This window comes from Notamacropus eugenii, chromosome 3, assembly GCF_028372415.1.
Source record: "Notamacropus eugenii isolate mMacEug1 chromosome 3, mMacEug1.pri_v2, whole genome shotgun sequence".
NCBI classification, from domain to species: Eukaryota; Metazoa; Chordata; class Mammalia; order Diprotodontia; family Macropodidae; genus Notamacropus; species Notamacropus eugenii.
The window spans coordinates 479,418,059-479,437,669 of NC_092874.1; the positions used below are offsets into that span (position 1 = coordinate 479,418,059).

The following is a 19,611-nucleotide window of genomic DNA, read 5'->3' on the forward strand; positions in this document are numbered from 1 at the left end:
GAGCTACTCAGTCCTGGTCTAATGTTCAGTGTGCATTCAAGCTAAGATGTGCAAAGCAGGGCTCTCCACATGGGGAGGGAGGCAGCTTTGGTGATGTCAATCGTGATTGTCCTTCCTGTTTCCTTTGCCCAAAGATGAAGGTATGGAGGTGTCGTCTTGACTCACTTCTGCCCCCCTCCACCCCTAAAAGGGACGTTGGCTGATGTCTCCTCAGACACTGAGTCCTCTAAATATGAATATTGTCTATTTATTTAAAGCTTTATTCTTATTGAGAGGCAGCAAGGAGAGTGGACAGAGGGCCAGTCTCAGAGTGAAGAAGACCTGAAGTGAGGTCCTAGGGCAGTTCCACCCTAGCTATGTCATCACCTTTCATTTTTCTTCTTTTTTTCCTTCTGCAGGATTTTTTAAAATTAGAACCAAATTTTTGTTTTCTTTTGTTTTTTTCTGAACTTAAGAATAGAAAAAGTACATTAGAAAACGAGAGCTTTGCACGTGAAACTGCAATCTTTTATTTACAACTGGCTTTTCTGATGAAATGCATAGTCGTTATCGTCACTTTCTTTGTCCCTCTCCCTCCCCCTCAAGCTAGACATGGCTACCATTAGGCACAAATATATATATGTGTATATAAATATATGTATATAAATTCATGCTACACCTCCTTCCATTTATCACTTCTTTCTCTGGATGCAGACAGTGGCTTCCTTCATATATCCTTTATAGTTAATTTGGGTTTTTATAATAGTCAAAGTGATTTATTCATCCCAAAGTCAGTCTTAAGGTGATATTTCTGTTACTATGTCCAATGTTCTCTTGGTTCTGCTTATTCACTCTTTGTTAGTTCATCTAAGTCTTTCCATGTTTTTGTGAGATCACCAACCTCATCATTTTCTATAGACCAGTAGTATTCCCTCATGATCATATACCATAACTTGTTCAACCATTCCCCAATGGATGGACATCCCTGAAATTTCCAGTTCTTTGCCACCACAAATAGGGCTGCTACCAATGTTTTAGAACCTGGAGGTTCTTTCCCTTTTCCCCTGATCATCTTGGGAAACAGATTTAGTAGTGGTGTCGCTGGGTCATGGGGTGTATACAATTTTGTAGCTCTTTGGGTTTAATTTACACTTCATAACTTTACACATAGTTCCAGATCACTCTCCAAACCTCTCAATCTTCTTGACCACTCTCCAAGCCTGTAGGTTGTAGAGAAGGCATCAGCTGGCATTGTCGGGGGAGATTCTTCACCTGTCCTAATGAAGCACAGGGCCAGTAATTTTGCCTTCCATTCTGTAACCATGTGAGTCAGCAGTGAAAGATTCTATTGAACATTGTCCAGATGAGGGAACTGAGCCTTAGAGATGGAGTCACTTGCTCAGGGACCCACAGTTGACAGGTAGAATCAAGCAAGAAGTGTTTCTTAAATATCCATTAAGTGCCAGGCAGTAGAAGCACAGGACATAAGCCTTGACTTTCGACCCAGGTCTCTCTGACTTTCAGTCCAGTGCCCTGTCTCCTGACTCCAGGCTACTCCCAAGTACAAGCCTGTCTCCCAGGGGTGATGGGATGATGATGACCTTTCACTCTGTGTTGTCCTTCACTCGTACTGTTTCTATAGGACCCCTGAACCTTTCTTTCCCTTTGACAAAAGAAACCAGTGAGCTCTGGCATTGATCTGCTCTCCTGCTCTTCAAATACCCCCAGAAAAATGGGTGTTTGGAGAGTTAATTTGCCAGTCAGTTTGGAAGGTTTCATCCAGCTAGAACCAGAGAGGGTCATTGTTCCTGTTCCAGCTTGACTTTCCACACCACTACTGCACCAGTTTCTTAAAGGGGACTATGTCTTGGGCTCCTTACTTCTTTCCCACAGCACTGGGAACACTCCATATGAATTTGTTGACTGACAACGATAAACAACCTCCACCACCATGAATAATGAGGAGAAATAGCATCTCAACGCTGGAAGGTACTTCCCTAGTCAGAGAAAATGTTTGAATTGTTTCAGAGACCTAAGGAATTAAGAGATGATATTAATGTCTTCATTCTTCCTCTTTCTCCTATTTTCTCCTGAGGACTATAGGATTCAATTGCCGACTTTGGTGCATGAACCTTGAACTGGTGGCAGACATGACATCTGGACATCTGGGTTCCAATTCTGCCTCAGACCAGGAATTCCTGGTAAGCCACTTAAATCATCTGTTATCATCTCACCTTCTGTAAAGTGGGAATGGAAGGAGATTCTGTTCCAAAGAGAGAAGAGGGTGAGACAACATGATATAGTGTAAAGCTGCCAGAAAACAGAATGCAAGAATTTGAGAACTGGAAGGCACCTCAGAAGCTGTCTAATCCAACCCATAAAACCAATGGAAACCTTACAGCCCTGTAGAGATGTCAGTGATTATGATGCTGATGGAGGGAGCTTGGAACCTGTGTGAGTTCAAACAGGAATATGGTATGGTATAGACATGGGCCACATGGCCTTGAGAAGAAATGCAGGAAGTGCTGCAGGCAGGCTGAGGATGGGAGTGAGAAATGAGGAGGTGGCCCCCAGGGAAGAGGATGTGGGAGGGAGTGAGGAGGGCAGGATTCTTGTAGGTGTTGTCATTGAGTGTTGATTGCTGTGGTATACCCAGCATGCACAGTAGTAGGTGGCCTCATCTTCATGTGTTATGGAGTTAATTTCCAGGAATGAAGTTCTTCTGTCTTCATTCTTTCCTGCCACAAATTTGTTGCTTACATCACCTAAGGACATTTTGGTGGAGGCTCTGGTTGATTGTACAGAGAGCAGATGCTTCAAAGACTGGTTTGGCTTCTGTTGATACCAGTGTATGTACTCAGAAGCAAAGTCTGTGGAGCCGGACACTTGACAAGTCACACGTGCTGTTCTTCTTAGCACTTTGGTGATGGAGACCTCAGGCTGCGTCAGTTCTATGGCTGCGTGTCCAACTAGAAACAAAAGAAGAGAACACAGAGATATGAGCAGGTCCTTTTGAGAATTTCTTCCATTTCTCACCTGATCTGAAAAGAAGGAGAAGTTGACTCACGGGTCCAGAGGGCAGCCACAGCAAGCACTTGGCAGAGGCTCATTCTGGAGGTGCCAGTTTGTTTGACCAGAAGAGAACCCAAGGAAGCAAGGAGAGTGATGGATGGAGAGATCTGGATGGTGGAAAGAGTGGCCTGTTGTGGTGTCAGCAGAGGAAATGAGCTGCTGGAATCTTGTGACCTTTCTAAGAGGTACAGACCAGGGCTGTCCCCATAGGGGTGGCAGGCTTGGTGATGTCAGTGGTGATTGTCCTTCCTGTTTCCTTTGCCCAAAGATGAAAGTATGGAGGTATTGCCTTGACCCACTTCTCCTACCCCCAAAACCCTGGGAATATCTGCTGGTGACACCTCAGACACTCCAGAGACCTCTAAATAAGTAGATCGTACATTCTTTTAAAGCTTTATTCTCACTGAGAAATAACAAGAAGAGTGAAAAGAGAGGGAATGAAGAAGACCTGGGCTCATGTCCTGGTGCTTGTTAATTCTAGGTTTGTCACCACCTTTCAGTTTTCTTCTTTTTTTCCTTTTGTAGGATTTTTAAAAATTATAATTAAATTTTTGTTTTCTTTTGAACTTAAGAAGAATAGAAAGAGTAGAGTAGAAAAGCAAGCTGCACATGAAACTGCAAATATTTTTTGTACAACTTGCTTTTGCTATTAATTGTACACCAAAGTAATAATTTAATTTTCTTTCTTTCCCCTCCCATCCCCCGTATGCTACAAAATGCTACCATTGGACACAAATATATATGTGTATCAATATATTTCCGTAAATTCATGCCTTCCTTACTTCTATTTATGAGTTCTTTTTCTGGATGCAGATAGCACATTCCTTTATATATCTCTGTAGTAAATTTGGGTTTTTATAATATTCTAAATGATTTACTTGCCTAAAGTCAGTCTTAAAGTGATATTTCTGTCACTGTATACAGTGTTCTCTTTGTTGTTCTCATCTTGCTTTTCATTATTTCACGTAAGTCTTTCCATGTTTTACTAAGATCACTGAGCTCATTGTTTCTTATAGTCTAGTAGTATTCCATCATGATCATATGGCACAACTGTTTCAGCCATGCCCCAAGTAATGGGCTTCCCCTCAATTTCCAGTTCTTTGCCACCACAAACAGAGCTGCTATGAATGTTTTAGAATATGGACGTTTTTTTCCCTTTTCTCCTGATAATCTTGAGAAACAGACCTAGTAGTGGTATTGCTGGTTCAAAGGGTATACCCAGGTTTACAAGTGTGGGCACAATCTATAATATGATTTTGGGCATAGTTCCAGATTGGTTCCCAAATCTCTCAATCTTTTTGACTGCTCCCCAAGCCTGTAAGTTGTAGAGGAGACAGCTGGCATTGGCAGAGGGAGATTCCTCATCTGTCCTAATGAAGCACAGGGCCAGTCACCATTGCCTTCCTCTCAAGAGCCATGTGAATCAGCAGTAGAAAGATTCTATTGCACATTGGCCAGAAGAGGGAATTGAGGCTTAGAGACCTGAAATCACTTGCCCAGAGTCCCACAGTTAAAAGCAAGAAGTATTTACTAAACACCTGTGCCAGCACTTGAAGCAGAGGAAACAAGGCTTGGCTTTCAACCCAGGTCTCTCTGAGAGGAAATACAGCAGGTGGGCTGCACCAGCAGCCATGGAATAAGAGAGTCCCTCACCTCTTGACTGAATGTCCTAGGGGGTATGTATGGCAGGACCCAGATAAGTGCTGTGTGAGCTGAAAAGGCAAGAAATGGCTGTGATCTGCCTTAGCAAAGTGAGGGGATCACATATCCACCTGTGAGAATATCCCAGAGCTCAGGGAAGAAGCTATAGGAGAGAAAAGGCTCAAATGGAATTCGTGCTTGAACAGGCCCTAGGAAAGGCTCTGCAGGGTTGTGGCCGGGCCAGAAGGAAAATGAGTGAATCTCTAGTGGTTTGGGATGTTGCTGAAGATCCTGTGGAGAAACTGAGAAAGTTTCGTTTTTGCAAAGAAACTAGCAATGCTGCTCTTCTAATGAAGATTGACAATATAAATGGCTGGTTGTCCTGGATGAAGAGCATGAGAGTATTTCAGCTGAGGAGCTCCCAGAATGACAACGTCGCTTCGCTGTATGTAGTTATACCTATCACCACGAGGATGGAAGAGTTTCTTACCCTCTGTGTTTTACTTTCTCTTGTCCTGTTGGGTGCAAGCCTGAACTACAGATGATGTCTGCTGGGAGTAAGAATAAGCTAGTTCAAAGAGCTCAGCTAACTAAGGTTTTTGAAATAAGAAATACTGAAGACCCAACTGAAGAATGGTTTTGGGAGAACCTTGGATTTTTCCACTAAAGTGAATGTCCTGATACTCAAGTATTTCTGTACTAACCTGACTGTACTGGAACCAGACAGAAATACCCATTTATGCCTAAGAATGCACTGCTATTTACAATCTTGTTTCCTGCAACAAATAAAAATCGTTAGTTGTGCAAAGTGTGTACAAAGGGGGAGATCCTTCTTATAGTAATGGAAATTTTAAAAGTGTTTCCTCATATTTGTAATTGCTTAGTGGAATACTTCTGCAGGGAATTTTTGCATTCTTGTGACTATCTTCTATGACTTCTGGTTCAGAATTTGTTGCTATTTTCAGACTTCATTGGAAAGTGGACATTTTTCCTTCTTTTTGACAAATATTGGATATTAGCATTAGTCTTACTTGTCAGATATGTGAAAGACATTTAAAGGCTTGAATTGTCAGACCCAAATTTGAGCCTATAAATATGACTTTAGAGTATCATGTATTCTAAGTCTTTTTCCATTAATTCTTGAACTTATTTAGTTCACTACATTTTCATTCATAACCTCCAGTATCCATAATTATCAACCAATATTAAGTCCTATGTAGTTACAAACTTGAGTGTTTCCTGGCATCATATGAATGTTAGTCATTTTAAACCTCCTAATACTGGGCCTTTGATTCGTTAACGTTAAAATTAATCTTGAGAGTTTTACACTGCCAGTAATCCAGACTTGGTGAAATGAATACTCTTGTAGAGGTCCACGTAAAATGTTTTGTAGTGTCTAATTCTACAATTGACATTTGTGATAAAACCAACTTCATTTCTGTAAATTCCAACCAGTTCCTTGAATTAGTGAATACTCGGCAGTTGAAAGTTAGGATTTTGTATGTATCTGTGATTTAGATTTGTATCACCGGGAAGAAGTTTTGATCTTGAACCTTGGACATAGTCAACAAAAATAATATGTCAATAAAATTCATCTTGATCCTATAATACTTTACTTATCAGAATGGCATTCCAACCTCAATGAATAATTGAATAATTGAGTTATTCTTCTATATGTCATTAGCACAAATCCTGTCATGAAGGATATTTTAAAATGTCTATTTAACATGTTTACTTTAAAACATTTAAAAGTAGAGATTTTACAGATTTGCCCACACAGTTCCTCAATCAGTAATACGACAACCAAGTAAAATGATTCCTCTTATATCTTGGTCATTTTGTTAAAAATAAGCAGCAAAAAGCCTTTTTGCAATGGATTCTATTTAATTCATAATTTCTGTCTTTCAAATATATGTGCCAACCAAATTTAGAGGTATTAAGATTTTCTGATATTACTGAATGAGAATCTTTCATGACCTAAACAATTTATCATGTGTCTTCCTTAATAGGAAGTAGGAAATTACAGGAAATAAGAAATAAGACAGATGGAAAAAAGAGAGGAGAGAGCTTTGATTTTTGTTGTTGTTAAAGAGTAGAACGGATTGCTTATTTCTTCCAGGTAAAATATTGTTTCTACAAAATTATAAATTTTATAAACTTTTATTTAAATATACAATTTTTGCTCTTTGGGTCTTTTCAGAAATGAAGTGTCACTTAAATTCATAGGCTCATAGATCTAGAGATGGTAGGGATTTTAGAGGCCATCTTCTCCACCTCTTCATTTTATAGATGAGTATCCTGAAGCTGAGAGAAGTTCAGTGACTGTCATCACACCCTGGTCCTCCAATTCTGAAATCAAGAGGGTAAAACCTCCATGCTAATAGTAGTGCAGGCATATTTTGGACTAAAGAAGTAATATTCTATTGTCTCAGATCACAGCAATAAAAGGAAACAATGCTGTCAAAGCAAAATAATGCTGTGATCTTAAAATATAGGAAATTTTTGTCTTTTATACTAAGATCCTTTATACTTACTGACTTACTGCCAATGAAACAATTTCTTTCATTGTTTTTCTAGTTGTGGCACTGGGTTGTGATAAGTTATCAAGATTCTTTAGCCTAATTTTTCCCTGTATGACCAATAGCATACATACATTCAAAGAAAGGTGGATGTAGTAATGGGTTCAATGGAAGGGGTATCTTTTTTCTTCTATGAAATTAACTTTCATAACTGCTGATTACACCTGTGATCTTGGCCTCCTTAGCACAGTGCTTTACCAGAGACACCTGAGCTAAAATATTCTCAGACTTTGGCCAGATTCGCTTTTGTCACTTAATTATTTTATGGTCCCCTTTTCCAGAAAGAGAATGAACTCTAAAGGAGCTAACAAGAGAAAAGCCATGGTCCTCATGGATTTACAGGGGAAGTTCATCAGACTTTTAAGGAACTATTATTTACCAATACTGGACAGATTATTCTCAAAATTAAAAATGAAAACATTTTTTAGCCCCAATACATTGTGGGTTTCTTTTAAAACAATTTTCATAGTACCTTCACAGGGCTGTTGAGAGGATCAAATGAGATAATATGTATGAAAAACAGGATGTACGTAAACCTTAGGTATTATCACATGGGTATTAAATTTCTTTTGTGACAGTTAAAAAAAGACTCAAGAGACAGATCCCTTTTTTCTTTTGCTGAATTAAAATAAAAACAAAATTCAATTGGAAGAACAAAAAGTCAAGGAAGAATATTTAGTAGTATCAGATCTTAAACTGTATTATAAGGCAATAGTTACCAAATTACCTTATAAAAAGGTAGGTGAGTGGAGCAGAGTAAACATACAATTTGCAGCAGTATATAAGCATAATAATCTTGTATTTGTGTAAAGCCAGGTTTTGGGGACCAAAATTCATAATTTGGTAGAACCTACTGGGAAAACTGGAAAGCAGTCTGGCAGAAATTGAGCATAGGTCAACCTTCTACCATTTAGCAAGATAAAGTCAAAATAGACTGTGTTCATCCTTTGTTTTTGAAGAAGACCATGACATCAAAGAAATGATGACATGACTAGCACTTGATTTTATTTTGAGTGAGGGAGGGCTGTGCAAGTCACCTGCCTCATTTTCTCCTCTTGAGCCATCTGGATCCAGTGACCAGATATTCATCAGGATGACTGGAGATAAGTCAGGATGCAGTGGGAGAACTTGGCTTTTTCCAACTAAGATCTATTCAGGGACTCACTTAGAGTGAGGTAACACCCATTCAGTGAACAGGCCTCTTTAAGAAGTAGTCAGAGAACGGTTCTTTTCAAGAGCAAAAGAAAAAATAACAAAATCAAACTGGGAAGGAAAGAAATACAGTTACTATTGATGATCACTCTTAAGCCAGGAGGGTCCAGAAAACAGCCATTAAGGGGTGTCTGAACAGGGACCTACTGTTGCCCAATCTATGGGCTTCAGAGTGCACTGAAAGACAAGAAAGAAAGACAGAAAGACACAAAGGATGGAAGGAAGACAGACAGGAAGAAAGAAAGACAGAAAGAAAAAGAAAGAAAGAAAAAAGAAAGAAATCTAACCAGTAAATGCCAAATTAACTGGGCATCCTCTGACCATCCAAATTTACATTCCCTTGAAGAGGACACAATCTGTATATACAGAGAGATATTATGACAAAATTTTTAGAACATGGAATATATTACCTATAAGATTTATGGATAAGCACACAATTTATAAATAAACAAGAGGCAGAGCGAAGTGTGAGGCACAAAATGGATAATTTCAATTACATTAAATTAAAATTTTTGTACAAATTTTAAAAAGTAGCTAAGACCCAGAAGGAAAGCAGGAAACTGTAGACAGTTTCTCAGATAAAGGTTCATATGTCAAATACATAAAGAATTTTATCTAATCTACAAAAACTATTGATTCCCCAATTGGTAAATGGTCAAAGGATATGAACATAGTATTTTAAATAAAGAAATCAAAATGATTTATAGCCATGTGAGAAGATGCTCTAAATCACTATTGACCAGGGAGACGGAAACTAGAATGATGTGGAAATACCATTGTATAAGTATCAGATTGGCTAAAATGATTGAAAAGGAAAGTAACAAGTGTTGGAGATGCTCTGGAAAAAATTAGACTCTAACTTACTCTTGGTGGAATTGTAAACTGATCCAACCACTTAGGCGAGCAATCGGGAATTACGCCCCAAGAGTTATGAAAATGCCTCTGCCCTTTGACTCAGTAATACCTCTAGTAGGACTATATCCAAAGGAGACTAGGTAAAAAGGAAAAGAACCTCTGTGTTCTAAAAGATTTATAACAGTTCTCTTTGTGGCAAAGAACTGGAATTTATGGGGATGCCCACCAGGTGAGGACTGGCTGAACAAACTGTGGTATATGATCGTGATGGAAAACTGTTGTGCTAGAAGAAATGACGAGCTCAATGATGTTAGAAACAACATGGATAGACTTGCAGAAATAATGAAGAGCAAAATGAGCGGAAGGAAGAGAACATTGTATACAATAATAGTAACATTGTTTCAAGAATAACTTTGAGTGGCTAAGTCATTTTGACCATGATTAACTGCAAAAGATACATGAAGGAAGATGCTATCAGCATCCAGAGAAGAAACTGAGAAATAGAAGTATGTATAGAATGTTTTTTACATACACAAACACACACATATTTGTGTTTAATGATGGCTACCTCTAGGGTTTGGGTGAGGAGAAGAAAGGAAGAAAAAAAAGGATAAAAATAAATTTAGATGACAATTTTATCTATCAAGAGAAACAGCAAGTTGCTCACAATAGATGTGCTGTTTCCTGGACAATCCTCTGTGTTTTTTTTTCCTATTCTACTATGATATGGGAATGGTTGTTTTATTTCTTAAGTTCAGAATAAAATGAGTAAACTAAAAAAATCTCAAAATCCAGGGACCCTATCCTTCCCTCTTTGCACAGTTTTAAGCCTAAAGTTGGGGAACATACCTTTTCCTGTTATCTGGGGGAAAATCAGAGCACTTGACTACCTCAGAATTGAAAGAGATGTCAGAGATGGCTTGCTCCAGTCTCCAGTGCCATGTGCAGAAACACACTTTGGAAATCCTCCTGAATTAGGATTCTGAAGTTTAGCAGATCCTGGCTGTCCCTTCGTCTTCCAACGAGAACAATGCATGGGGACGCATGGAAACAGGTTCCATACCTGCCTCGGATATCTGCTACCTGTATGACATTGGACAGGTCACTTGATGTCCATAATGAAGTCTCCTCATCTGCAAAATGAAGAGACTGGAGTAGATTGCTGCTAAAGTGCCTTTCAAGTAAAGGTAGGATCCTACAAGTGTAACCTTTCTGGGCCTCAGTTTCCTCCTCTGTAAACTAAGGGTCTTGGACCAGAAACCTCTTGAGTTCCTTTCCACCTCCATGTCTATGATCATATTAATTTTAAAACATACAGTGTTCACCTCTATGGCACCATCCAAGGCCCTCCAAATGCCTTTCTGTGGTACTTGGTTGAGTGATGTGACCCTCTCATGCTCTGACAGATGCTTCCTCAGGTTGGTGAGGCTGAGTTGGAGCAGAGATGATTTCCAAGAACCTGGGCAACTGTGGGAGAAGGGGAAGGAAATGAAAGAAAATCTCACAACTGGGTCAAGACACCCAGAGCCAGTTCTGAGATTGCCCCCTCCTAGCTTTCAGCAGAGCACAGGCAAGCTTACCACCATGCCAGATATCTAGCTGTTTGACCTGGGGCTGACGGTGAGGATTTACCAGGTGCATGGATGCACAGAGTGAGAGTTTTTGTTCACAGCCTCTGTGGTGTTGGCTCAGAGTGTTATCCCAGCAGGCACAGTAGTATAACCCCCCATCTGCCTCCGTGACTTGGTGGATCCTGAGGCTTGCCAAGAAGTTGCTCTCCCATTTCTTGGCCTCATACCTCTCCTCGCTGACCCTATCCTCATGAATGACATTCTCATTGCATGAAAGATAGAGAATCTGTTCCAGATGCCCACCGGGCTTCTGGTGGTACCAGTGAATGTAAGCATACCCAAAAGGAGTCACATTTACTTGGCATTCAAGAAAGGCAGTGTTACCACTTCTCTTAGTGTTGGATGGTATGTGTTGGGCCAATATGGGTTCCATACTTGCACGTACAAGAGAAAAGAATCTATCCTGAACTGCCAGATACCCAACAACTCAAAATATAAGGCTGGTCACTTTGGGCTGGACTTGGACTTTGAGAAGTGGATAGTTCAAGTTTAGGACATAAGACAAGTCAATGAAAGGGGTCTTTGAAAGGATCTTGTAAAAAGCTACTGATGAATGGTCCAAAAATTCTTTTAAAGTAGTTATTAAGTACTTTCGTCAATTATACATAAAATAAGCACTGATCTGATGATAAGTGTATTCTTTATTTACGGAGTCCCTTGACTTTTTTTTAATGGGTTAAAGGAGTGTTTATTGCTTTTTAAAATTTTTTTAAATTTATGGAATGAAACTAGCATTTCCATGACATAGTACAGTCACTGTTTGAATGAATAAAGGAATTTGTTGGGATAGTTTGACTTCTTGTTTCTACTTAGAGAATGAAACAGAGACGTCGACCTTCCAGGAAGGACAGAGGGAGCAGAAAGGGCATGGAAGTTTCTGTCTCTCTCTTTAGAGTAACTGAAACAAGGCTAATCAAATGCTTTTACCCATTCAGATGGAGGCTTGGAAATGTCTTTCAGGAAACCGTTAGTATAGCCAGTGCTCTTATGGTAGAGGTTATGCCCCTGGTAGTACCTTTGCCAGGGTCATCCCATTGGATAACTGAACTCAGACAGTATTTCAGCCCAGGGACTCTGACTCTGAGGTCACTACATAATAATGCTGCATCTCTCAGAGGAAGAGATGTGGTGTTGCCTTAAAAAGAAACCTCCGATTCAGTCTTTTATCCCACAGTTCAGGTTGTCTCTTAGAATGAAGCATCAGGTTTTTCTCCTTCACCGATTTTTTGACCCCCTCCACAAATCAAAACCAAATAAATGATAAGAAGAAAGAACTCACAAGTCTCAAGAAAAGCCAGGATCAGAAAGTGAATCAGTAATACTCTGGTGGTCCCCATAATGTATTGGTGGAGGGCAGAAGACATTCTTCAGAAGGGAAGTGGTGCCTGTGTTGGAGAAGAAGGAAATGACTCTAACCAGAAGGAAGCTAATCATAGAAAATGTCCTTTTGGCCATAGATGCACAGTCACCCACAGGGGAAGCAGATCTAGGTTAATTTATTGGTGATAGTTCATTGAATTCAATCATTTAGGTATTTACAAGCAGCATCCTTGTTCACAGGTGCCCTTCCTTAGAAAAGAGGGTTCTTATAAAGAAAGTGAGGTGTCTGTAATAGGTCCCTAAGTTTTCAAAGAAAATTGTGAACATGGGTATAACATCTGTCTTGTAATATAGCATATCAAGAACACAATTCTGATGCATGTGGGCTGCTTGGTTTCTCATGGCATGTGGCAAGTGCTCGCATGCTCCCTCACCTCAAATTGCACACCCTGCCCCTACTTTACTGTCACCTATCTCTTAAAGGTTACCAATGATATTTCCGCCAGGAGATTCAAGGTTTTCCTCTCAGTCCTTCACCTCATTGCCCTCTCTTCAGGATTTAACTCTGTTGACCACTCTCCTCTTAGATATGGGGCTAAACAGAGCAAAAATGGATCAACAAGGAGTACACGACAAAAACCAAACCCTCAAAAGCCTAAATATTTAATGGGAACTTAAATAATTTGGAGAGAAGCAGTAAGAAGGGCTGCCCTGACAATCAGGGAACTAAACCTCCTGAGGCCATACTAGTGAGTTGCTCTATGCTGTGGGTGAGAATAGTAATGTGGGAGATGTCATGGATGGGGAGGGGGCAAAGAGGGACAGAGGAAAGCAGCTGCTGGGCCATCACCAAGTCCATGGGGAACAGATTCTTCCAGGCTCTGAACAACAATGAAAGCCATGGGAAAATAGGCTAAAAAATCGAGTTGAGGGCCTGGATGGCACCTCAGGGTGGCGCTGTTCCTCTAAGAAGTGCATCTTTGTTGGTACCACTAAAGCACATTCCAATGGGAGAAGAGATTTATATCTGTGCTAAGAGACAGGGACCTTTTAGTGGACAAGGAAGCTCGGTGGCACCGGGAAGACTCCAGGCTGGACCTGGAATCAGAAAGACTTGTGCTTGAATGTGATCTCAGACATGTCCTAGTTGGGTGACCTTGGGCAAGTCACTTAACCCTGTTTGTCTCAGTTTATTCAACTGCAAAGTGAGGACAATAGTAGGATACATGTCAGCATCATTGTGAGGAGCAAGTGATGTCTATGTAAAGTGCTTAGCATGGTGCCTGGTACATAGCAGGTAGTATATAAAAACAAGATATCATCATCATCATCATCATCATCACCATCATCATCATCATCGTCATCACCATCATCATCATCATCATCATCACCATCATCATCACCACCATCATCATCATCACCATCATCATCATCATCGTCATCACCATCATCATCATCATCATCATCACCATCATCATCACCACCATCATCATCATCACCATCATCATCATCATCGTCATCACCATCATCATCATCATCATCATCACCATCATCATCACCACCATCATCATCATCACCATCATCATCATCATCGTCATCACCATCATCATCATCATCATCATCACCATCATCATCACCACCATCATCATCATCACCATCATCATCATCATCATCATCATCATCATCATCATCATCATCATCAATAGTACTACCATTGTTATTACCTCTTGGGAGATCTTCACTTTAGGAGGCTGCCTAAGGTTGTGCCTTCCTGGAAACCATCTGTCCCCCGAGAAGTGCTGCATGATTGTCTAAAGGCAGCCAGCTCCCGGAATGTTTTAGAAGGGAGGCTTTAGAAGGGGAGCCGTATGACTAGACACTGACTATGGCTGTCTTAAAAATAGCAAGGCAAAGGCAGGGAGCAGGAACAGGAGTCTGGACTTTGAGCAGCAAATGAGGCCCACCACACACAGTGGCTCCCATTTGATGCTCATATTTTTAATGGGACAAAGCAGAGAGCCGGGGAGGACAGGCTAAGAGGTACATAAACAGAACCATCGAGATGGATGGAAGGAACTGAGATGTGATACTTCAGAAGCTTTGACTTCATGAGTCAGAGGAAGTAAAGGAACAAGTCAAAACAGTCTATGAACACTTCCTGCTCAGTTGTTTTCAGTCACATCTGACCCTTCCTGACTCCATTTGGGGTTTTCTTGGCCAAGGTATAGAGTGGTTTACCATTTCCTTCTCCAGTTCATTTTACAGATGAGTAAAATTAGGTTAAGTGACTTGCCCAGGGTCACTAGTAAGTGTCTGAGGTCAGGTCTGAATTCAGAAAGATGAGTCTTCCTGACTCCAGGCCTGACACTCTATCCACTGCAACACTAGCAGCCCCAAACATTTATTAAGCACCACTATGTTTCAGTTGTTCTGCTCAGTGCTGGGGATCCAGAGAAGTGCCCTCCTGCTCCCCCTCCCCAAAAAACAACTCTTCCTGCTCTCAAGGAGCTCACAATGCAATGGGGGAGACCACAGGCAAACAAAGTACAAACAGCATTTGCACAGGATAAGTTATAGATATTTAATAGAGAAAAAACCTTCTCATTATTAAGTTGAAGGAGAGAGTCCCAGGTTTGGGGTACAGCTATTGAAAGTGCTTCGATCTAAGTGTGTGTGTGTGTGTGTGTGTGTGTGTGTGTATGTGCATGCATGTATGTTTATGTGCATGTGTATGTGCATGTGCATTTGTGTGTGTGTGGGTATGTGTGTAGGTGCATTTTTGTGTTTCTACGTGAAGCATGGTAGAAGATAGAAGATGGCTGGCATGGTAGGAAGGGTCCAGCTTAGGAAGGGCTTTGAACACCAAAGAAAAGATTTTCTATTTGATCCCAGAGGTGTTTGCCATGACAGGAAAACACCACCCCCTCTCACCCTGATCCCCTAGGAATTCCTAACCTTCTTCAGTAATCTAGGTATTGTCTGTATTGTACTATTGACAGGCTTTCAGGAATTCCCTCCCACTGCCAGAGTCTTTCTCTCCCCTCCACCACCTAAATTAGGTTGTTTTTCCTTTTTAGGAAAGGAAGCTTGGGTGAGAGACAGAGAGGTAACCTCAAAATCAGGAGAGCCCAAGTTTAAGTCAAGGGTTTGACAATGTGACTCAGGGGAATTAATTGAAGTTCCCAGTGATCCAAGGATGCCTCTGAGGCTATAAGTTGAGAGACGGCTCTGGCCTCTATCGATAGAAGGAATTTCCTAACCTTGGAATTCCTGATAGAACTGAAACCACAAGTCTCATTCCCCTCTCATATTTTAGACATCGTTTTGACTTTCTTATATATGTGTTCATATTGCTTCACCTATAAAACATATGGTCATTGAAAGGAGAGACGTTTTTATTTCTTGCATCTCTCAGACCCACACAATGCCTGGAAGGCACTTTTTTCCTACTGGACCTGTGAGGTCATTGTTGTAGGGATCTCCCAGTGAGGAAGACCCTCAACCAATGTAAATGAACATATTCTGAAACTTATGGTCATAGATCATCACCTGGAACAATGAGAGGATGAGAGACTTTGCACAGAAGATGCCTAATAAATGGTTATTGATAGATGGAAACTGTGTGAGTTTTTAATTTAGAGAAATGCTTTTGAAAAGAACAGATGATCATTTTTGGAGCCTGATTTTGCACAGAGAATACTAACAGAACATTTTCTCAAGGAAGTTCCTTAATTCTTTAATGTTTCAATTACATCTGTTGTACAGAAAAGATACATCTGTTGTACAGAATTCCCATCCTTTTATCATTTTAACTTTGGCTCCTGAAATCGTTCATTTTGCTTGGATTTCCCCTCCATGAAGCACTCTTAGTGGCCCATCCCAGCCCCCAGGAGCACGGATCTGCTTCCCTCCCTGCCCCTACTTCAGGTCCTGGTCTTCTATAACAGGGCTTCTTAAACTTTTTCCACTCACAACCCTTTATTGCCTGAGAAATTTTCATGAGACCCGGGTGTACCGGTGTATACAGTATACCACTCAACCATTAATTAATAGCAATTCATGAAGAAATTTATTTTAAAACAATTCTTTGGTATACGTATGATTTCACCATTTATTAAAGATGAAAGCAAATTTACCTACTCACGAGATGGATGTGCTTGCTTATTTTTACATAAAGAATTAAACCTTGATGGGATGTTTGATTCTGCAGTACATAAAGCATCTTCACATTTTTCAGAGTTGATCAGTATTTTGATTTGATAATCATCAAGGCTGAGAATGACGCTTCACATAAATATGTAATACAAAATGGCAGAAGTATACTTAGGGCCATTTCAGAAATTGTTGGAAATTCTGTCCTAATCCCAAGGGAAAATTCATTTAATGATTCTTGAGGAAACTCAAGATTTAAACCTATGTCACTTGATAACTTGGCAAATTGCTGTGTGTTCAGAATCAAGGCTGCAGTGAAGCTGAGTGATGCAACATGGGCAATTGCTGCCAGAAACACCTCAGATTCATTACGCATTTGATTTTGAATTAATTAATCCTTGCATTTTCATGAATCTTTTACTGTTACCAAATTGCTGTTGACCCTCACATTCAGTTATGTGACCCCATATGGGGTCACAACCCACAGCTTAAGAAGCACTGATCCACAGACACATGTTCTCTTTCACAGCTGGTCACAGCGTTTCTGCAGGGCTATTAGCATTTCTTTTGAAGGGAACCATATTTTGGGCTCCTTTCATCTTTCCCACAGCATTGGGCACCCGCCATGTGAATCAATACTTGTTGACTGAAAAAGATAATGAACCACCAGAAATAATGAGAAATTACATCTCAGTGTTGGAAGGCATGGCCCTGGTTACTTAGTCCAAATGTCACCCCAAAAAGCATTTGTGTTGGTTCAGAGAACTAAGGAAATAAGAGAGGATGTTAATGTTGCCTTTCTTTCTGTGTCTCTTATTTTCTCAAAAGGAATATTGGATCCAATGGCCATCTTTGGTGCATGAACCTTGGCCGGGTGACCAGACATGGAGTCAGGAATATCAGAGTTAAAAATCACTCCTCATTTGCTGCCAGGAAAGCCACTTCAACACCTACTAAGTGCCAGGCAGTAGAAGCACAGGAGACAAGACTTGGCTTTCAACCCAGGTCTCTCTGACTTCTAGTCCAGTGCCCTATCTCCTGACTCCAGGATTCTCCCAAGTACTAGCTAGTCTCCCAGTGGTGATGGGATGATGAAGACCTTTCACTGTGTGTTGTCTTTCACTCACACCATTTCTATAGGACCCCTGAACCTTTCTTTCCCTTTGGCAAAAAGAAACAAATGAGCTCTGGCACTGATCTGCTCTCCTGCTCTTCAAATCCCACCATCAAAATGGGCATTTGGAGAGTTAATTTTCCCATCTCTTTGTAAGGTTTCATGCAGAGAGAACCTGGGAAGGTCATAGTTCCTGCTGCAGCTCAAGTTTGTCAACCTCTGTTGCACATATATATGTGAGAGTGCACACACCCACACCCTCCTCCCACTCCTGTGTGACCTTTACCAGTTACGTGAACTCCATGGGTCCCAGTTCCTCCATGGTCAATCACATAGTTTAAATAGGTGACCTCTGACATCTCCTAAAGCCCTAAATTAGTTATGTCAACCTGTGCCTGGATAGTCATTGCCATATATAATTTGAGGGAGGGCATGTGAAAATGACCTGAGATCCCTGCCATTGACAGAATTCATGGCAGTGGGCTGCTTTGGGGTTGCAGGAAGGTTGACTCACATGCCCAGACCTGTCTCTTTTACAGGGTATCACCAGGGCCCACACTCTCATCCTCTCCTTTGGACTCAGGTAGGAACAATGGAACTTATAAAATGAATCGCTCTTATGCGCCTTTGATGGACTTTCAACCTTGAAGTGATCACATAGCTCTAAGAGAGTCGAGAGCTATTATTGGTTATAGGAAAGCACTGGGTCCTGAAGAGCCCAGAAATGTGTAGAGGCAGTCCTCCAGAAAGCCACACAGTATTGTAATGAACCACAGAATCTCCCAGCAAGCCAGGCATTCAGGAGTCATCTAGTGTGTCCCATTCCTGATTACAGATCCCCTCCGGGCTGAGCCCATTGGGTGGTTGGCCAGCCTTTTCTCGAAGACCTCTACCTTGTGGGTGGCCCATCCCCTGAGCCTGCCCCTTCCACTCTTGGCCTGCTCTGGTGATCCTGATGCTTTGACGGACACCAAGCTGGAATCTGACTCTGCAGCTGAGTAGTAATGAACAAAGGGCTTTAAAAAACTTCAATCTTAAGGAGGATTATAATATATTATTTATTATACATCATAATTATCATTTATTATATTATAGGTATTATTATTTTATTGTATAACATATTTATTATTTTTTAGAATAAGAAGTAAAGACAGATAGGGTGTTTTTGGTGGAATTCCTGCAGGTGATAAAGCCGTTAGAGACAACTTCAGGGAAGTTATTGGACTAGTTTTGCTTTCTTCTTATTGCTTTGAAGCAATCATTGCTTTTGGCAGTTTCTTAAAGGGAACCATGTCTTGGGCTCCTTTCATCTTTCTCACAGTCCTGACCTCCCCTCCCCTCCTCTCCTCTCTTCTCCTTTCCTCTCCTCTCCTCAGAGATCTAAGGAATTTAGACATGATATTAGTGTCATGTTTCTCCTATTCTCCCCTGAGGAATATTGGATCCAAGTGCCAACTTTGGTGCATGAGCCATGGACCGGAGGCCAGACATGGAGTGTGGCAGATTTGGTTTAAATTCTGCCTCTGGTGATTCTGGGTAAGCCACTTAAGTCATCTCACAGCATCTCACCCTCTGGGAATGGAAAGAGAACCTATTCCACAGGGTGGAGAAGATGGTGAGACAACATGATATAGTGTAAGGCTCTGCCAAAAAGGTGAAAGACAGAATTTGAAAACTGGAACAGACCTCAGAAGTTGTCTCTTCCGACCCATAAAACCATTGGAAACCTTACAGCCCTGTAGAGATGTGAGTGATTAAGATGCTGATGGAGGGAGCTTGGAACCTGTGTGAGTTGGAGCAGGAATGGGGCATGGTATAGACATGGGCCACATGGCCTTGAGAAGAAATGCAGGAAGTGCTGCAGGTAGGCTGTGGATGGGAGTGAGAAATGAGGAGGTGGCCCCCAGGGAAGAGGATGTGGGAGGAAGTGAGGAGGGCAGGATTCTTGTAGGTGTTGTCATTGGGTGTTGACTACTGTGCTCTTCCCAGCATGCACAGTAGTAGGTGGCCTCATCTTCATGTGTTATGGAATTAATTGCTAGGAATGAAGTTCTTC

At 40.9% G+C, this 19,611-nt stretch overlaps 1 pseudogene; it reads left to right on the forward strand.

Annotated features, from left to right (window-relative positions):
- Positions 1 to 2,637: 2,637 nt before the first annotated feature.
- LOC140497750 (glia maturation factor beta pseudogene) lies at positions 2,638 to 13,679 on the forward strand (annotated as a pseudogene).
- The last annotated feature ends 5,932 nt before the right edge of the window (positions 13,680 to 19,611 follow it).